Consider the following 16,572-nt stretch of genomic DNA (forward strand, 5'->3'; position numbering starts at 1 on the left):
TTTTTTTCCTGCTTTCATTTTTTTAATGAACATTTTATTTTGAAAGCAAAGAATCATCATTTTGCTTTTAAGTTTCTTCAAATATTTGCATCAAATCAGAGAGCATTCTGGAAGCATTATACAAAGCCGCATATTGCTAAACTTTGAAAACGTGTGTGCACATTTTTATATTGAACCTCTGTCAGTAGTGTAGTGGGAGCTTACAACATTTACTTAGAGAGCTCACCCTAATAATAAAGGCTTTCAATTAATGAACCATAAATACAAGTTTGAACAGCAATACCATATGGGCAAAAATATTACCTTAACTACTGACAGTGCCCTTCCCTGATCCATAATGTGGTACTTCAAAGGGTTTGCGCTGCAGTGGGTAGGGCCTACTTGTCTCAATGACAAAATACACATGAAAACTTGTTGCCCTTGACCCTAAACAATATGTCCTGGGCGTCGGGCTATAGAAATCCCACATCCCTGTAAGAACATTCAGAACAACTGAAATCATTCACTACATGCTATTATAAAGAGCGTAGCCGTTTAATTATATCATTAAGTCTTTTTGGATTGACGGTATCCAAATTGATTATCCGCTTGATTTCCCTTTATAAATGTTTTTTGGGGATGTCCATGTCAGGCATTGGTTTAATTACTTCGAGAACATAAAACTTTAGTTAACTTACGCTGTATTTGTTTTCTGAAAAATGTGTGACCACACTTGATTTAATACTTTTTATCCCAGATGTTGCTTTATGTTCTGTGAATCAAGTTTTAATTTCTCTGTTATTGTTACATATAGTAGTGTACATGGACATTTTAAAGAATCTATGCAGTTTCTGGTGTCAACGCTTTGCATAGGATATTTTTTGCCACTGTATGGCTTTATTATATATCCACCTCTTATTACAGTGTTACAGTGAACACAACTCAAAACGAATGCATATTTTTATCTTTCCGACCAATTGTTTTGTCTTTTGTGATTATGTTGTCGGATCTTTGATAGGCAAACTGACGTCTGTTTGAGACTAAACCCATAAAATCTCTTTCTGCCTGGAGAATTTCTCATCTTTTTAGAATTTAAAAGGATCTTTCTTTGCACTTCTTTTTCACTTTTTCTTTGTATTTCATATTGCACTTTATAAGCTTTCACAGAGAAACTTAAAAAAGATATGTAGCGTACTCTCAGCTCACAGGATTAAAAAGAATTACATCAGAAACCAACCAATACGAAAAAGATTAAATAGATTTTTTGCAATTGGTTCCATGCTTTAGGCTAGCCATTAAGAAAGAGGCACAAGACAGCATAAGCAAAATACCATCACAAGGCACTAGAAAGCCTGAAAAGAAGGACAAAAAAATGTTCACTTTTGTTTTTAAGTTTTCCACTGAGTCCAGTGACCATAAGACCTATCAACAAAAGAAGGGAAATCTTATAGATAGAAAGAGATTTTAAGGGTTTATTCTCAAGCAGACTTTGGTTTGCTTATCAAAGATCCAGAACCATTTAAGAGGTAATCACAAAAGACAGGACAACTGGTCAGAAAGATAATCAACCACCAGAAGGGACTTCCCTCTGTTTAAGCTGACTTACTTCTAGCAAGGAAAAAATAGGTGGTTCCGTTCTACATCCACATAGTGGCAAACAAATCCAACTCTGATCCTTTGCAACATTTGATCCCCGCAACTGCATATATTCTTTGAAATGCGGACTACTATATGTAGGAATGACAGAAAGAAAAATAAATCTCTTCTCATAAGATAAAAATTCTGTAACAAAACATCGAATAAATTGCAGCCACACATTTTTCAGAAAACAAACATAACGTAAGACATTTCTAGTTGTCAAGTAATTGAACCACTGCCTGACATGGATGTCTGAAAAAACCCTATTACAGAGGGAAAACAAGTGCAGATGCATTCTGTCTTAACAGGCTTAATAGCAGAAATGTAATGTCATGCTTTATATAAAGCAAGTAATGCAAGATTTCTTTCAGTTGTTTTTGATGTTTTTAACAATGTAAGCATATTGTGTTCTCATTACTCAAGTAATCTTTTACACACATTCATCTGCCATAGTTTTTTTCTATATTACACTGGTACAGCTGCATTTCAAGCATTACCAGTCGTGCATACTACTCAATCATACTCCTTTATTTAAATTTCTTTTTTCTCATTCGGTTTTTTATTTTTAACTCCGTTTTATCAGATTAGAAATTGGCTTCCACCCTGCATTTCACTAACAGTCTTTTTACTGTCATTGTAAAATATACCATTTCGCATCTGACCCCAGAGCCTGTAATATGCTTATTATGAATTTCATTGTTTTTCTTTTTGACATTATTCACTTTATTTTCCTCATCTGAACGCTATAAAGATCAACCATTTCACTGATGAGTCTCCATATCAAACTTATATTTCAGTAGCCCAGCCTTTAATCTCTATTATTATTTTCATTGCGGGGTGATGTTGTCCCCTCCCCTCTTTAAATGTGCTTCACATCACCTCACTAACAACAGAACATGAACTGTCTCTCTTTCCCTCTCCAGTGTCTGCATATTCTACTAAATCATATCACATCTCATTAGTTCTAATGACCATTCAAAAAGTTGGACAATTTCCATCTCCATTATAGAACCACTCCGTAGTTTCTTCTCTCGCACCAACCTACAGTCGAACATAGTGTTCATGAACAATTGCGGTTCTGGAGGTAAAATTCAGACTGCGGCACCGTTTCCAGTCTAAGTATATTTATAATTCTGTGCCTTGTGTATTCTGCAGAGTACAATTCTTGTTTACTGATACGTACAACTCATCACATTTGGATTATCCTGTCAAGTCCAGGTTCCCCTACTACCTTTTTGCGCGCTTCTTGCCCTGTTCATGGTTAACATGGTTGTTTTTTCATGTTTTTGCAGCACTTAATTGTTAGTTCCCCCGCCTTTTCTTTCCTTAGTTTACCCAGCACCAGATCACACAGTAATCCCACACTATTTGAGTTTTTTAAATGTGTCAGATGATTGAAAGAAATAGTCCACGACTATTCATCACCATAAATGCATGAGGCTCAATTTAACCCACCGTCCCATATGGTTTTTATTAGTTCTTGTGATTTTAGTTTCTTGATAAAATAATTATGTTATGTTTTCATTGCAGAATACTATAAATTCCCTCCCATGAAGGACTGGGGATTATAAAATAGGCGTGCATAAAATTACATGTAATCAATATTCAAGACATTAAACATATCGGGGGCAATTTATTGTGTTCTTGACAAAGAAGTTATCAACTATAAACCATTGAGGTCTTTCAGAAAAAATACAAATAAAATGAAGAAAAAATAACATGTGTAGAATGGATCATGTCACTCATTTATAAAGATTAACCAATGCAGATTTAGCTAATACTGGTTCCACAAAGGGGCGTAGCTTGTTTTTAATGAGTATTTGTGATATCATACAATCCTCTTTTTAGTCTAGCTAATGTTTCATTTTCTATTTTTATTTTATGAACATAATACTAACTCTTCATAGATTTAAATGCTCGAATCATTCCCCGTTGTTGAAATGGGAATCCCATGGTACCTTGGAAAAGCAATGCAATGATAGGTTAGACAAGAAAGGCACTAGGCTCTTCAATTTAGTAACATATCATAGTCATTTAAAAACGAGACCAAACCTAAGGTTCAACCAATCATGCTACCCCACCTTCTAGAAAATACCTGTGAGAAGCCCCAGCCCCCTAGGTTTTCTGCCGCATGTTGTATATGGGAGTACCCACTGAGCTCTGCTCAGTTCTACCTGTTCTAGACTTGTTCAAAAATAATTTCTACGCTATATCGCTTCAGATAAATACAGCTATATATACATACTTAAGGATATCCGTGGGTTCTTGCTCTAAATCTGACTTCAACTTGTCAAAAACAGCAAAGAAGGGTATCTTCCGACCCCCTGGCCGTTGTGGTAAGAAGAGGCTTCATTCTGATGACCTTCATCAAGACTACATATACTGCCTTTATCTAGCTAATAAGGCCAAGGATTTCAAGATATGTTGTACATTCTCTTCAAAAACCCTGAAGGACTGTGAAAGGAGACTGTTGTTATAGCTCCAGAAACTTAAAACAAGAAAGGAGCCTGTGTCAAATGATGACAGTGAGGATTCTTCATCTTCCTTCCTCAAAAGGTCGCAAAAAGAGAGAGATTCTTCCCATCGTCATTCTTCTCTAGAGTTGCCTAAAAAATCCTCTATAAAGACTTCCCATGGGTTTCACAGAGAACGCAGTCCATCCAAGTCTCCACATGAAGGTGATGTTTCTTCAAGGAAAAAAATGTAAATAAGATCGATCTTTCTCCTCGAACAGAAAAAACAAGATCTGAGCCTTCCACACCGCCACCTCAGGTTCGTCACACTTCAAAAAGGCATCATCTGTTCCGTCAACGGACAGCTCATCGCCGAGTTTGTCACCGTCAATGGGAAAATCATAATTCGCGCTGTCAACGAAGAAGACATCCGTAGCGTCTATGATATTCTCTACCATCTCCACTACGTTCTGCTCGATGACAACCTTAAGATTGACGAATCATACCCTTAGACTGTTGACGCTTAAAATAATTCCAGTCTCGTCTATGGCAACATCGACAACAATACTCCCATCAATGACAACTGTCCCGTTGACGACTACGGCTCCCTTCTTGATGGCAAAATCAGCCTCAGCATCATCGTCTCTCAAACCATCTACGACAACATCTTTGTTGATTACCATGTCAACGAGAGAAAAATCTCAGCAAAAACAGGAAAAACCGAAACATCTTACACCTGCACACACATTACAATGTAAAGTGTCACCACTGGTGCCTCCCCACCTGTTAGAAGAAGATGACTCTTATGACGATGGCCCCTCTGGCATTACGCACAATCCATCAGAGCTGGTTGCCTAGATTCGAAATACAGGGCCCGAAAGAGTCTCCTACATTTCCCACTGGGCATCCTTAATCCGATTCCGTAATTACACAGACGGCCAATTACCGGCCTAAAAACGCTTCAGCACCGATCTCAGTCTCTCCAAACCAAGAGGGTAAGTGCCATGATAATTTTGGAAAGCGATTTTTTTTTAGGTCTCGCCTACGCAGCACGCATGCGCTACTTAGGAAAAAGACCTTTAGAAAGCGCTTCGCCTTTTGAGACAAAAACGTGCACGCATTTCATTGCTTTCAATGCCAATGCGTGCACGTTTGGCAATTCCCTTGCTGGAGCGAGTCTTGAAACCATATGGTTTCTGCTCGCTCATGCAAGGGAAACAGGCGCAGGCCCCCATCTCTCTCCCCTCCTCCTGCTGCCTCCTCCTCTCCTCGTTTCTAAACTGTCCTTGCCTGCCTAGGCCACACTGAAAGAGCCCTAAACACACATTTTAGAATAGAGTGAGGTAAAAAGAGAAAATTAACAGAGTAGGCAAGACAAAGTAAATAAAGTAAATATAAAAAGTCGGATAACGAAAAAAATACGTTCTTTATCTTGCAGAGACTTTCCATTCAGTGTAAAAGACAGAAACCAAACGTGGTTTGTGAGATAAATCGCCCAAGAAACTCAAGTGCCAACAGTGGCCCTTTTCTCAGTCACCCTCATCTAAGTATGCAAGCCGAGCAGCTCTATTTTAATCCAGTTTAAGAGAACTGCGTCACATCCTGCGCAGAGGCCTGAAGCGGTTAAAAATAGCCTGCGTGATGATCAGCTGATCCAGCTCCGCTTGCTACACTGCACCCCACATGCCTGCTAAGCTGGCTGCAGAGCAGCACTTGCAAGGCTGACATTCTACAGCAACCTCAAAAAGAAGCAGCAGCTCGAAGACACTGCTTCCCCTATCGACGGACGGGCCTCCCATGTTGTTCAGCCAGTGGACGTGCGCCTTCGCCTCTTCCGCAATGGCCGACCGCAGGCATCGAGCAAAAGTGACATTCATTCGACACTTCCCTCTCTCGGTCCCCTCAGGGCAAAGGGCCCAGCCATGATCCACGCCACAGGGGGCGGGAGGTTGTACCTCATCTAAATGGGACAAATTCACCTTGTTTTGGTAACTATGCCTACAATTTAATATGTAGACTCTTGGAAGCTCTTATAGAGGAAATACATTTTCAAAAATACCTCCCACTCTAAAAGTCAGACCACATGGTACTCTTGATTTTTTACAATTGCCTGCGTGCTGACGAGGAAGAAGAAACTCAGAAATTGGCACAAAAAAATGCTGTAGGGGTTCACATCCATCGTGCAAGAAAATGGATGAATCCTGCCAGATGTCACTTAGAGAGATGACAGCCCCAGCACAGTTCGGGCATGACAGGGGACTGGGCCAGAGGGTAGTGTGCAGTTCTCAGTCTTGCCTTTCTGCGTCAACCAGCGACACCATGGCCGCTAGCTCAAAGGGAAAATGAGGAGGTCCCGCTGACTAGTAGTCTTGGCTGCCAGGCAGCTGTATACTTCAGAATGTTCACAAGTACAATTCTGTTCCTTGGACTGCATGGAATAATGGAAAAGCGGATCTCGCGGGGGGACAGGCAGGAGGGATTATGTTTTTTTTTGCCCGAGAGCTCTACTATAGTAATTAGAAGGAAATATCTCCCAAGGTTTCTCCCACCATGAGAATGGCTAAAAAAGGTACAAGGCCCATCGCCTTGCGTGCCAGAGACCCCATCCCCCTTTGCATGTACTGTGCTGTCTTTAGCGGCTGGGAGGAAGCGCGGTACTCCCACTTTCCCACCAACACTCGAGTCTTGCGAGAGTTGGCTTAGAAGATATGCTTAATCAAGATGGCCGCTGCTGAAGGTTGCCGCTTCATCCCGGACAGCGCAGGGCCAACTAATTGAGCAGAGATGGTCATTTTTAATTTCCTCAGTTTCTTGTAAGCCTCAAACTATGATGTGTGGCCCCGTTTTGAGGCATCACCCCTCCCCTCCCCTCCCCCCGATTCATGGCCCATCTGCAGCTCAGAAGCAAGATAGAAACAGCAAATTGCATACCAGCGTGCAGAGAAAGATGCCTTACAATCGAAAGCATAGCATGTTATTCTGTAGATCTGTCTTTACATGGTCTATCTGCAAAGTGGCAGCATTTTAGTATACTCTAGCTGGTACTGGAGAGCTTGAAAGGAGGCAGCCTGTGAAAGGTACTGTTTATTTTTGCTCATTTTCTTGTAGTTTATCAAACTCAGATGATGAATTCATGTTCTTTCAAAATTTATTATAAATCTATTTACATACATTATTTTAAGTTTCTTGAATGCAAGGAACCGGAATGCAGCAATGGGGTGCTTTTTTTTATCAAACTGATTGTATTTCTTTGTTCGCCTGAAGGTTATGCCAACTGATTAACACGCAGTGACGGAAGAGTTGTGTAATGACGAGACTGAAGAATCGGAGTCCGTACAGTGTTGTTCCCTGGGCATGCCTTTCCAGAGGATAGGCGTGCACATAATCTTTGGTCGTGTCGAGATCGGGTACTTTGCTCAACAGGAAAGGGCTAGGTTTAAGGGTAAAGATTACTTTTCTTTTTTTTTCGCGCTGCCGCGGCTTACTTTCATTTTGGTTATGTGCGCGTCAACAAAATGTGTTACTTTACACAAAATATGTGCGTGCTGGCTGTTTGGGCGGTGTAAAGGGAGAGGGCAAGCATAGGGATCACTGCAGGGAACAACAATATGGGCAAGCTTTTCTACCCTCTCTACCTCTCTCTACCTTTCAACCTCTCTCTCTACCTCTCTGCAGGGAACATCAATATGGGCAAGCTGTTCTACCCTCTCTGCCTCTCTACCTCTCTCTGCCTCTCTACCTCTCTCTACCTCTCTCGCTACCTCTCTCTCTCTACCCCTCTCTCTCTACCTCTCTACCTCTACCTACCTCTCTACAGCTCTCTCTACCTCTCTCTCTACGTCTACACACCTCTCTACCTCTCTCTCTACCGCTCTCTCTCTCTCTCTCTCTCCCTCTCTCTCCCTCTCTCTCTCTCTCTCTACCATCTCACTCTACCTCACCCTCTACCTCTCTACCTCACCCTCTATCTCTATCTCTCTACCTCTCTCTCTCTCTCTCTCTCTCTCTCGCGCTCTCTCGCTCTCTCTCTCTCTCTCTCTCTCTCTCTATATATATATATATATATATATATATATATATATATATATATATTTCTCTCTCTACCTCACCCTCTACCTCTCTCTACCTCTGCCTCTCCCTCTACCTTTCTACCTCTCTCTACACCTCTCTCTACCTCTCTCTCTACCTCTTTCTCTCTACACCTCTCTCTCTACAACTCTCTACCACTCAACCAGTTGAATTCCGGGAAGCAAAAACCATCAGTATTTCAAATCTGCGCTTGAAACGTGAGTAGGATGAGCCGTGCAGCTCATAAAGGGATGTTCTTTTTGCATAATTTGTATTTAATAGAATTGGGAAGCAGGAGAACAGTCTCACAGTTGAGATAGGAATTCACATACACTGGCGACCGCTTTTGAATTGTCTTCAAAACCATTAAAAGATGGCTGCAGTGTCTACGTGGGATGCGGTGGACTAAGTGGAAGCCGGAGCCTGATAGCACTGCTTCTCCTAAAAAAACAACAAGCATTGGCATAGCCAATAGGTCTCACCTTTGGGACCGTTTAAGTGTTTAGTTATCCAGTACAATATCCTTGGTGCAACAACATCAAGTGTTGCATGGCTAAACACTTATTAGCTCCCAAAGGCGAGATCTATTGGGTATGCCAATGCTTGTCTTCTATGTCAGCGCTTATAGTAAGGGCTGCAAACTCTTTGACAGTTCTAGGGGGATACGATCGCCAAATTTGGTCGGATATAGCTCCATACAGAGGCAACCGCCACAAGCAGCCTATAGCAGATCAGGCACCGGCTACTCTCCTGCTTTCTCCATCCCAGCTCGGAGGTTAAATATCCAATCACCTTCAGTGCTGGCAAGAAATTACAACCTACCGATAGGTCTTAGACCTGCTTCAATTTTGCCACACATTAGGTTTCATCCAAACACCACCTCAAACCTCCATTCAAAAACATCTGCCACTGTTCAAGTTGGAGGTAAAAAACCATGCTAAAAAAAGAGATATAGAGAATTCCTACAACAGTGAAAGGAAAAGGTTTCTATTCCAGTTTCTTCTACGTCTGCAAGAAGTCAAAGGAATGACGACCAATTCTGGAGCCTGAACCAGGGAGACTATATGTCGACAAGAAAACGCAGAAGGTAGTGGTGGATATAGTGTCGCACTTTGAAAGAGATATAATCAGATGCAGGCACAAATTTGGTAATTTCTATTTTTGCTTTTTAATCCGACAATTTTGGTAGGTGCCACTTAGGGTGAGAAACCCCACTACTCAGGGTATCAGTTAGAACAAGACACGTGGTGACTTGTTCAAAATATACAAGAGACAGTACCCCGGCACTCTAAATATTTGGTATTTAATTATCAGACAAATTATTACCTCAATAAAAACACCAAAAGATAATGCGAGAAACGTTCTGTCACAGGAATTATGCATACAAAACAGTGATTTATTTTATCAGAAACACATAAATAGTTTTTCAATCACTTGACATTTACAAAGGATAGATTCTGTAATCTCAGTAGAAATCTTGTTCCTTGGCTGTTGTCGTGCTACAAAGACAAGGAACAAGATTTCTACTGAGATTACAGAATCTATCCTTTGGCAATGTCAAGACTGATTGAAAAACTATTTATATGTTTCTGAGGAAATAAATCACTGTTTTGTATGCATAATTCCTGTGACAGAACGTTTCTCTCATTATCTTTTGGTGTTTTTATTGAGGTAATAATTTATCTGATAATTAAATACGAAATATTTAGGGTGCCGGGGTTCTGTCTCTTGTAGACTATATGTCAACCCTCAGTTTCGAAGATGCATATTTTCATGAACCCATCCACTCAAAACACAGGAAATGTCTGAGTTTCACAGTAATGGGCAACCATTACCAGTTCAAGGTGCTCCCTTTGGCCTAACATCCACCCCTCGCATATTCACGAAGTGCTTGCTACCTGTAGCAGCCTTCCTAAGACAGCGCAAACATCAAGTGTTCCCTTATCCCGACAACTGATTGGTCAAGGCACATTCCCATTACTGCATGGACGTCAACAACTACTTGCTGTGACTTGTTCAACAAACTGGGCCTCACATTGAATCAGGAGAAGTCAATTTTTCATCCATCACAGAATATAACATTCTTAGGGGCCACAGTCGATACTAAGCTCAACAATTTGTTCCCCACTCCAGAAACACAACTAACATTGATAACTTTAGCAAAGTGGGTGCAAAGAAAAAAAGCCTCTTACTGTTCGCCTCTACAAGTTGCTACTAGGAATGATGTTATCATGCATACCTCTAGTTCCATTCTGCTGTCGGCGGATGCGCCGGCTGCAAGAGGAATTGGATAGGCAATAGATACAGGGTATTTTGACAACCTCATCCAAGTCACTCCAACCATGATCAATGCCTTATCCTGGTAGGAGCAGCAAGCACACCTGTCAATTGGCCTGTCTTTACTAAATATAGCTTCTCCTTTAGTTACCACGACTTACACTTCCCTAGAGGGTTGAGGAGCTCGTCTACAAGATCTACAAGTCAGCGGTAAGTTGCAAACATCTCATCTACATTTCCACATCAGTCTACTGCAACTCAAGGCAGTACACCTAGCCTTGTAGGCTTTCCTTCACAGAATCATACATTCTGCAGTGCTCATCCTCACGAAATATACCACCACAGTGCACTGCATCAACAAAGAGGTGGGTACAAGATCTCACTTGCTGTCCCAGGAAGCACAAAGCATCTGGGAGTGGTCAATCTATCACAAAGTACATCTATGAGGGCAACATGTCCCCAGAAAGCAAAATACCATAGCAGACACTCCCAGCAGACTGAGGGTCTCTTGTCACTGGTGGGAAATAGATCAGAGGATCCTCAACAACATCTTTCTCCGGTGGGGCAATCAGAATCCAGATCTCTTCTCTACTCCCCAGAATCGGAAATGCCGGTTATTCACAAGCTGGTGTCCTCATCAGGGGTTGTGGGGGGAATGCATTTTCGATCGCATGGGCCGGAATGCTTGCTTATGTCTTTCCTCTGATTCCTGTCCTCCCAAGAGTCTTCATGAAAATGAAGGCTGAAGCATGCAAGCTCAATTTCATATTATTGGTTTACGGAGTCACTACTCCTTTCAGAGACGAGCCACATCCAGTCGAAGCTGATAACCATCTCTTCTGGCAATGAACCGGGACCAAGTGCTGCACCCAGATCCAAGTCACTGCACTTGTCAGGCTGGCTCCTGAGTCCAACGAATTTTCACACTTAAACATCCCACCAGACTGCAGGGACATCTCGTGCAGCAGTACAAATAAAACCTATCGCCTCAAGTGGAAAAGATTTTGCATATGATGCCAAACTGAAAAATTCATCCACTTTCCTCTTCACCTGAAGAAGCCCTTCTGTATCTTCTGCATTTGGCGCAATTGGACTGGCTCATGCATCCGTTACAGTCCATTTAGCAGCCATCTGCTGATTCAGGTGATCATGCACATCACCTTCATTATGGTCTTTCAGACTTGTCAAACAATTCCTCAAGAGATTATTCAGGGTCCACCCAATGGTAAGACCTCCTCCTCCACTCTAGCAACTCAATATTGTACATTCACAACTCATAAAATATCTTTTTGAACAAATCCACAGGGCGGCTAGCCCGTTCCTTTCCTGGAAGGTAGCTCTCATGCTGACCTTAACCTTAGTCAGAAGAGTCCGCAAGATACAGGCTCTCACCATTCAGGAACCTACCCTCCAATTTAGGAACAATAGATTGATACTTCTCATAAACCCTAAGTTAATTCATAAAGTCCCTTCAGTCTTTCACCTCAATTAACCTGTAATTCTGAAAACCTTTTTTCCAGATCCTAAGATGCCAGCTGAAAGGACACTTCCCTCTGTAGACGTAAAAATATGCTCAAAACAAAGAAATATCGCAAATTCAATCAACTATTTGTAGCATGTTGCGCTCCAAGTCTAGGGTATCCTATTTCAAAGCAGATTGCTAGATGGATATCCAGCGCCATTCACTTCTTTCACCAGAAAGCAGGCAGGCCTTTACGCACATTGGCGCGTGCCCATTCTGCAAGAACTTAGGGGGTCATTAGGATGGTGGGCAGACTTAATTCCGCCCACCATCCTAGCGGTAACAGGACCGCCCACCGGTAAGGCGGCGGTCCCGCAATCTAAATCAGGATGCGACCGCCATCGTGGCGGCCGCATCCAGTGTTTCAACATTGCGGACGGTGCTGCTGGCTGTAGCACCGCTGCGGTGATGAAAAAAACGCATGTTGTGCATTTCCTTGCACAAAGTGGCAGGCACCACTCGGTGCCTGCCACCTTGTGCATGGCAATGTAGGGGGTACCATGGGTGCCCCCCAGTACAGCTTCACCCCCCCCCCCCCAACAAGGGGGGCCCGTAACGGGCCCCCAAACCCAATCTCTGCCAGCTTTTCAATGGCGGCATCGCCTCCATGGAAAGGGGCCTGGCCACACACATCCTAATATGGCAGACGGTGTCTGCTAGGCACCGCCACCATATTAGTGGCTCTGCTCCGCCCGCCTGGCAATTGGCGCGATTGCTGATGTGGACAACAAGGACCCCCTGATTAGAATCAGAAATTCTTGGGACAGGGAAAGAATTATTGTGTGTACAACAGAATGCAATCTAACGAACAGAAGGGAAGTGTATTTACAAAAAACAAGAGTTTCAAAATGATTCCAACAATTAAAAGTTCTAATCTCTTTAATGAATAATTATATTAAAAACAAGCATTGTATACATCAAATTATATAAAATTGGCATATATAAACAAATTATACAAAATTAATACAATATTTTCATCTAATATAAAAGACACGAAAGTGGCAATCAATACTCTCGACGCGCGTTTCGGCGCTTTGAAGAACGCCTTCTTCAGGAGCCACAAATAGATCTGGAATATACAAAGAATAAACATAAAAATACAAACATCTACATTAATTAAAAGATCTGTTTCAATTAACAGTCAACATCAAGTTACAAAACTAATATTATATTTGAGCAGTTGGACAGTGGTTAAATCAAAACCTGGGGGATCCCAAATGGGAAGATGCCCGTCCCAGATTTACGCATAGAATGGAACAATGAGTACAACGGTGGAAGTAGAAGGACCTGGTCAAATATAATATTAGTTTTGTAACTTGATAGCGATTATTAAATTGCTACTACAAGTAGGGAAGTTGTTTTATAAGAGAAAATCGCTCTAGTTTGTTATATCAATTATGCGCTATGTGATGTTTTAATATTAATTGAAACAGATCTTTTAATAAATGTAGATGTTTGTATTTTTATGTTTATTCTTTGTATATTCCAGATCTATTTGTGGCTCCTGAAGAAGGCGTTTCTTCAAAGCGCCGAAACGCGCGTCGAGAGTATTGATTGCCACTTTCGTGTCTTTTATATTAGATGAAAATATTGTATTAATTTTGTATAATTTGTTTATATATGCCAATTTTATATAATTTGATGTATACAATGCTTGTTTTTAATATAATTATTCATTAAAGAGATTAGAACTTTTAATTGTTGGAATTATTTTGAAACTCTTGTTTTTTGTAAACACACTTCCCTTCTGTTCGTTAGATTGCATTCTGTTGTACACACAATAATTGGCGCGATTGCCACAGGCGGAAAAGCGGCGGACGGACTTTGCGTCTTTGCTATGGGTAAATCTCAATGTGATGGCAGAACGATCGCCACCGTCGGCCTGGCGGTGGCGATCGTTCCGTCATCGTAATGAGCCCCTACGTTATAGGCATTTCTGAAATGGTATTTTATCTACATCTCTATACATAGATATGAATGTCTATTTCTTTTCCTACATGTATATAGTTTGTATTGTGTAAAAAAATGGTTTTCAACTGCTATATAATCTGATAAAAGCATTTGAATCTGTGAAAGATCCAATACTGGAGTAAAAAAGAAGTTAACTTACCTGTAACTGTAGTTCTCCAGTTTTGGAATCTTTCATAGGTTCACATAGGACCCACCCTCCTCCCATGGGAAGTTTTCCTTCTCTCTCATTGGGTGTTTATTTACACTCCTGCTCTAAAATCTGAGAGACAAGACGTTCTCACACAAATGTTCCAGAAGGTGGAGCAACCCGATTGGTTGAACCTTAGGTTTGGTCTCTTTTAAAAAAAATGACTATTTCATGTTACTAAACAGAAGGGCCTAGGGCCTTTCTAGTCTAAGTGAGAGGGTGAACTCCGGGGGTCTGCATTTCCTAGGACTACCGCGGCCAGAAATCCCCGCGAGTAGAAGACGGAACCATGTGGACCAAAACAGGCAACACCTAAACCGAAGAAGAGAAACACCCACCTTTCCTGTCTCTCCGCAGCAAGGTCCGGAGTCAGAGGTGGGAGGAGCTGACCCCGGAACCATTATTGCTACACCCGTAAAATTTGAATCAAGGCAGAAAGAGGTGTCTTTGACCGGCGGAAGGAGGGAGCTGTAGGAGGAGCCGAAGACAGAAGAGAAGCAAAGCGTGAAGCAGGACCACGCGAGTGAGGACAGAGACAAGGAGCAGAACGTCGGGAGTAAGGAAAGCGACCCACGCGGCGAGGAGGCGGAGGAATCGGACGACCACTGGACAGAAGAGTGGTGTCGTCCACTGGAGGAAGCTGAAGAGCGGCCGCAACTCAGGAGAGTTGCGGCGGAGCCGGTGAGTGACGCTGGTTCTAGGGAAAGTGGGCTGGTATTGCTGCGGGAGGTCGGTGGGGAGGGGAACACGGGTGAATTTGAAGAAGGGGGAGCACAAGGGACTTGTTGGTATAAAGCGTTTATCAGCCCAGTTCTCACTATCGTGCCCTTAGCCACACAATTCACCCTAAACCCTGACACCCGGATAATTTCTCTAGTCCTTTCCTGTCCCTGAAAAATCCTTCCTTTTGGACTAAGTCATACCCCTATCACAGTTTATTACCTCTTTAGGCACTACCGGGTGAAGGTGGCGGGTCAAAACCTGTGTCCCAGTAAACTGAGCGGCTCCATTTCTCTCCTCTTGGCGAGCCTCCGGGTGAAGCTACCACAACGGACGAACCAGATCCCCGTCCCATCTATCTCCAACCTGAAGAGGGAAGACCAGCACTGGCATCTACAACCACCCATCCTGAGAGTGACAAGACCAACTCAGAGGAAGAGACTTGTGACCCTTGTACCAAACAGAAAACTATGTCTACTGATAATAAAGTAAACCCTGTTTGACAATACATTCAGCCTCCACGTCTGTATATCCGCCCTTCATTCCCACAACCTATCATTGCATTGCTTTTCTAAGGTTCTGTGGGATCTCCAGCTTGACAACAGGGAATGATTCAAGCATGTGAATCTATGAAAGATTCCAATACTGGAGACCTACATTCACAGGGAAGTTTCTTATTTTCTTTCCATCCATGTTCTAGGTATTTGTTGCTGTTATTAAGAAGATGACATTGTTTCCTTTCATTCGAATCCAAACTAAGTTTTATGACAGCATTAGTAACCCTGTCTGGTCCTAAAACATAGGAATTATATAGGTTGGATACATTTTTTATTTGGATTTCTGTTGATATTGGCTTCAAATGCAAGGTTAGGTCTTATTTGAATTACTGTTGATCAACATTTCATTTTATTTTTGAAGAAGTAAGCCTTTATATAACACAGTCCATATATCTTCTCTTAATGCAGAAATTGGATTTACCTCTGCCAATTTCTGTTCATCATTGATGGATGGTACCTGGCATTCAGGTAAGTGCTTCTAATATAGCACTCTTTTTTTTTCTTGCCTGATCAATTATTTGTATATTATATTTTCTTGCCCAAAAATTACAAAATCGTAGTCTCTGTATTCCCTCTGATAGAACTTGTGGCACATTCTATGTGAACTAGTATTTGCTCCTTTAAATACTATATTGGTTTATGCTACTGATTTCTATTCTACGCTGCTGGCAATCATCAAGCATTTGTATAATGCTTTCAATTTCATTGTCGTCACTTCATGATACATTTCAAATGTCAATTTCGCTTGTACAGACTCAGTACTTATTTTGAAGTATTTTTTTTTTTTTTTTTTTTTTTAAAAACCTTTATTTGAGCAAGCAGAAATGTACAAGGATGGGCCTACAACCACACGGGCCAGCCGCTAAAAAGGAGGAGAGACATATCACATGAGCCCGCAGAGGTAACCGTCAATCAACAATGCGACACTCCACAGTATATACAGGACCAAAACAGGTTTTATATATATGAAAAAAAAAAAACACACATACAAAAAGGCGAGAGTGTATCACTGAAGTTCAGCCCAAGGGACGCAAGGGGGGGACAGCAGCGGAGGTGCAATAATAATATCCTAAGCACTAAGGAGTATGGAGCGGGGGGGGGGGGAGGGGGGCAGAGATCAGGAAGAAGAAGGGGGGAAGAGCCGGTGACACCAGCTCAGTCCCTATATGAAGATTCCGGGAACGCCAGCCTAGGGAGATA

The 16,572-nt window shown here is 41.9% G+C and overlaps 1 protein-coding gene across 3 annotated transcripts in view; it reads left to right on the forward strand.

Moving 5' to 3' along the window:
* Positions 1 to 16,572, forward strand: part of LOC144822815 (zinc finger and BTB domain-containing protein 8A-like) — a 101,031-nt gene that overhangs the window by 5,033 nt on the left and 79,426 nt on the right. Inside the window, exon 2 of one of the 3 annotated variants that reach the window (XM_078680730.1) lies at positions 15,781 to 15,840. The exons of the other annotated variants lie outside the window; for them this stretch is intronic. The gene's annotated coding sequence lies outside the window, so the exon portion shown is untranslated. The remainder of the gene's footprint in view (positions 1 to 15,780; positions 15,841 to 16,572) is intronic. 3 annotated transcript variants of the gene reach the window in all.

Source organism: Lissotriton helveticus, chromosome 3_1 (genome assembly GCF_964261635.1).
Source record: "Lissotriton helveticus chromosome 3_1, aLisHel1.1, whole genome shotgun sequence".
NCBI classification, from domain to species: domain Eukaryota; kingdom Metazoa; phylum Chordata; class Amphibia; order Caudata; family Salamandridae; genus Lissotriton; species Lissotriton helveticus.